This window comes from Meleagris gallopavo, chromosome 2, assembly GCF_000146605.3.
Source record: "Meleagris gallopavo isolate NT-WF06-2002-E0010 breed Aviagen turkey brand Nicholas breeding stock chromosome 2, Turkey_5.1, whole genome shotgun sequence".
Taxonomy (NCBI): Eukaryota; Metazoa; Chordata; class Aves; order Galliformes; family Phasianidae; genus Meleagris; species Meleagris gallopavo.
Window position 1 is genome coordinate 62,523,794 of NC_015012.2, and position 5,124 is coordinate 62,528,917.

Genomic DNA, 5,124 nt, shown 5'->3' on the forward strand with positions numbered 1-5,124 from the left:
ATACCTTCCGTGTTGCTGGGGAAGCAAAGGCTGCAGGAGTGGAAGATTTCCAGTACAGGTGATCCATTTTCTGAAGGAGCTGGTCAAGTGAGATATTTGAACCTATAAGGGAAATCCTGCATTAGTGCTTAGACTGGTTACAGGAAATGTGAGCTACTTCAACAGAGAAAAAAAAAAATAAAATATGGAAGTCATAGAAGAAAAATCACATTTGGATTTGCAAGGTTAATGTAGAGATCTCAACCTTTCACAGAATTCCCTGAATTTTGAACATAAGCCTAAGCTCATTTCAGAACTAAGAATGATGTAAAATGAAAAAAACAAACAAACAAACAAAAAAAACAACAAAAAACCAACCCAACCATAAAGCTACTGATGGAAAGTAGGCACAGCTCGAGTAAACAGTGCATCTCTCCTGAGATGCTTGTGTGACTTTTCCTAAACAGAACTTATAGAGACTTAGTGAGTTGAGCAGACTGCAGCCTTTGTCTGCTGCGGAGCCGGTGCATGTTCTGCAGCTGGGATTCTTCTCATTGATTTGTTCCCTAAAGGGCTCTCAATCTTTGCAATGGAAGCAAAAGATAAAATGACAGGAAGGTTTTGTTCAGTGCTCTTATTTTCAGAGATGCATTAGGCTGTGCGGAATTAAAAGGAGTAGGGTTTCCTGTTTCTGTTCCAATGTTTTTACAGTGTGCAAATATGGGAGGTGCATATAGCTTTGGTTCATATTTCCTGCAGAAGCACCATGAAGCAGACAGATAAAATGATATAGCTAATTAATTCAGGAGTGTTATCTGAAGGTAGAGTTGAACAACACGAGTGACTGTTAAACTCACTGCCAAATAAAACAGCTTTTATGAGTGCCCTAGAAAAAATAATCATGAATATGTTTGTACATTTCTTTTCTATGTATGTTTTAATATCTTGCTACAGAGGCAAGATTTATCTTTGAGTATTTTCCATTTGCTCTCTAATCTTACCATTAGTCTGTGTACAGATATCTCTTTCCAGCCGTGCTTTTTCTAGTGCTTAATGCAAAAAGCAATAAAAAATGCCCCTCATCCTGGGAAAAAGTATTGTGGTAAGCAATTCTTGGGCCAGACTGGCTTGAAAGACAACATGTAGCCTTCTTGTCTCTGGAGGAGTGGACATTGTTCTTGGGCACTTCCTGGTGCATGGAGAGTTTGTCTCCCTTCAGAAAGTCTGCTGCTGTCTCTGAGGGTAAAAGTTGCACCTCTTTTGTCTGGACACCTTGCTCCTTCAAAGTGGCTCTCTGCCATCTGGCAGGATCACTGCCTGCATGTTTGCTGGCAGGACTTTCAGGCAAAAAACTGCTTGATGCACAGCAATCGACGCTTACTGCAGCAGTACGTCCATTTTGCTTGCAGCTTTGGCAAACAAGAATGCAGAGAGGCAGATTGGCTCAGGAGTGACTTCACACGTGCTGCCTGGGGCACTGCCAGGCCACCCCAGCTACATAGTGTCCCCAGGCAGGTCAGGGGGCGAATGCCTACTGAGGAACGAGTCCAGGGAGGCAGCCTTGAGGGATCTCTGAGGCCAGGGACTTCAGTCAAGCTTTTCAAGACACAATGGAACAAGTCAGCTGTTTGGAGATCCAGGGATCTGTCTGAGAATGAGCTCAAATCTAAATGTTTCTTGATTTATTCCTTCCAGGAAAAAAACTCATTATTTTCCCAGTGATTATGCACTACTAAGGGCACTAGTAACTCTGGTTTAGGAATGAGAGTGTGATGTTCGTACCTCTCCTCTCTAAATTTAGTCTAGTCCTGAGCACACAATGTTTTCTATCAGTTCCTTGATAACCCGTCATGAATTACACAGTGATTTGTTGAGCTGGGATATATGCAGTGATTCCTCTGGTAAAGCAAGCCAAGAGAATTTATCTGACAAATTTCAGAGCAACTAGGAGTGGTGTGTCACTGGAGATTCATTGAGCTTTGTGAAATCTGTATTAAGTTTGTGAAATGGGCAGATATGGTTTTTAAAATAATTTTATTTTCTTAGACTTAACACTGCACTGGAAATACTGTTTGTGTAAATAAGTTTACACAAGACATGGTAATGTCTGAGAGAAAGAGATTTCTTGACGTTGGTTCTTTTTTAATTGTATGAATGTCAATCTAAATAGCATATGAAATTTACTGAGAACAGAAAACCATAAAGCCATCATATGTGGTACTTGCCTATATGTGTCATGCTTGGATATAGTGTGAAGAACACTAATAAAGCAGTTGGTTTACATCAGATGACTTTCTGATGGTGCAAAGAAGGCAAACTAGGCCCTGCTGGCCCTATCATTTATACTTGGCATCACCTGATGGCATTTTCTCTGATGGATCTCTCTCCTCTCTGTAGTATCTCTACGACCTTCACTGCAGTTGTCTGTTCATGGTGCACTTGGCAGATAGCTAAGTGAATAGAAGTGCACTGCCTAAAAGAACAGTTTACAATGGCTTTCCATTAATATTCCTTCCCTCTTTTTGGAGAGTTCTAGGGTGAAAACTCAAGTCTGAAATCTGTTAAGTAGTTGTTACTGCACAGACATGTCAATATTGATGTAAGGTCCTGTGATGTGATGGAGCTTTCAAAATAATGTCAACTCTCTAGTGGAAATCAGGCTTACATTTTATGCATTACACTTAAGAGGCTAGTGGCTGTGTGCAATGGCAACATCCTTTGTTCGGTGACCTGGAACCTGATTTGTAAATGCATTTGTCTGGGTTTACATTCATGTGCATTCTTTGTGGTTTTTAGTACTCGTACAAACATATTTAATGAAACAAGCACTTTTATTAGGTTTTGGCTTGTTTAAATATTTCACTTTATCTATCCTCAGCTGCTTTTTCTAGATAACCTTATTTTATTGCTCATCCAGTATAAAAACTTGCCACAGGCCTCACATTCTAGTGCTGTGACACTAAATTGCTACAGCTTAACTTTCCCACAGAAACATTCGTGGATAGTAATATTTTTGTGCATGTTTTAAAATTGCATTGTATAGTAAATACACTGTTTGGTGACTTCTAGAATCAGTTTAGTAAAAATTAATTTTATTTAAAAATCTGTAATGAAAAATTACAGATGCTGGAATTAACATTTAAAAGATATAGTATTGCAGAAAGAGCAAAACTGTCACCTTAGTTGACTGCTTACATTCTCCATTTTTCAAGATATAGATATGAAAAAAATAAAGAGAATTACAGGGCATAAATGCTTGGCAGGTTTTTTAGGCAGCACCTTTCAACCCAATTGCATGAAAGTTGATATACAAATGATCATTACACAATACTTTTCATTGAGAAGAGTGTCATCCTCATTACACAGTGAAGGGTTGAAAGACTGCAAGAACCATTTTGTGCTTTGGCCAATTTATTTAATTTTATTTGGCCTCTGTCTTGAAAGAAGTAGCAAATCTAGATTAAAATCCAACTTATTACACACTTTTATGAGTAACGTAGGTTAGATTTTAATGACTTTTGCTCTATGGCTCATTTATATTCTGTATGTCACCAGATGGTTATCTATGAAACCATTTGCACTCGTCAGATGCTGATGGAGTCTTGGCAAGCAGAAATAGGAGATGTCTCTGGTCCACTCACTGTTCCAGGCTGCACAAAGGGGCTGGGCACACACACAGCATTTCGGATGTGGTCTGGGAATTATATTTGAGAGGTTGGTGCATGATTCTTCAGCTGGGAAGGGGCTCTCTCTCTAGAGAGGATGCTGATAAAGAGAGAGGTAGTTGGTTTCTTTTCTCTTTTCTTTTCTTTTCTTTTCTTTTCTTTTCTTTTCTTTTCTTTTCTTTTCTTTTCTTTTCTTTTCTTTTCCTTTTCCTTTTCCTTTTCCTTTTCCTTTTCCTTTTCCTTTCCTGTGAGGTCTGTAAGTACTATAAAAACTGGCGAAGTAGCAATTCATGTGGGAAATGTATTAACTGCTCAGTCTAATAAGAATTACTTGATGATTTTGTCACAATCAGTATCATTTATTTTATTCCACATATTTGATATATCTAGAAAAAATATCCTGGTTAGTCCTGTAAGCTGAGTTGTCACATTTTGTAAAACAAGAACTTTAAGGAGAGAAAAAAAGAAGAAAATTACCTATAATCTTCCCTTCTAGTCTTGCTATCTTCAAACCTAAATTTCCTTGTTCACTCCTTTTGTTAACAGCTCATGAGAAAAGCAAGGCAGCTTGCACCTTAGCCACTTTCATACAGTATATATTTTGGACCAAAATCTTAATTTACTGATAATTAAAAAAATCATGTCTTGGTCATATGCTGGTGTCAGAAAGGATTTAATTTAGCCAGACATGACCAAGCAATTGGTCAAATCCCTGATGAACTCTTTTTCATCTTCCAGTCTTCAACAGCAGACACAATCCTAGACAGAAAGGGCTGCTGCTCTGGGCTGTCTCAGGTGCTCGTTGGTGTGTCTTACTCACACTCCCAGAATCAAATCCGTGTTCAACTTTTTGAGAACTTGGGTAGGAGTTATTTCTTAGGACAGATAAAGAAAGAATCATGAGCGTTTCACCCTCTTATGTAGCATAAGGCATGCTTAACCAATTCAATGCCTTTGACCCCATTGTTACTGATACTGGAATTTCTGCAGTTCTGTGTTTGTAGGGCACACAACTTTTAGGGACTGAGATATTTCAGTGTAAGAGAAACCCAAAAGCATGGATAAAATTCCATGTCCTGTAGCACGGAAGAACTGAAAATACAGAAATTGATAATTATTCTTGCATTTGGCATTCAGCCGTTCCATAATACCTCTCAGTGAGGGTACAAAAAGTTGAGGAATTTCTGGTTGGGATGACACTGTTTTCTAGCTTGTAGACTGTACTTTTCTCTGAAAACTACAAATCTGCTTCTAAATACAATTCACTCAAAGTAGGTAATTTTTTTTCCGTGCAGCTTGAAGACAGACATCAAACTTGCTCTCTTGGATGGAAATTGTATGTTTCCCAAATAAACCCCAGTTGGGTCCTGGGATTTCCTTTGCTGTCAGAAAGTTTTTAATTGGTATGCACTGAAAATCTGGGGCCTGGAAGACTCAGTGTCCATATTCAGTTTTAGATCAGTTTTGGCTTTTTTTTTTT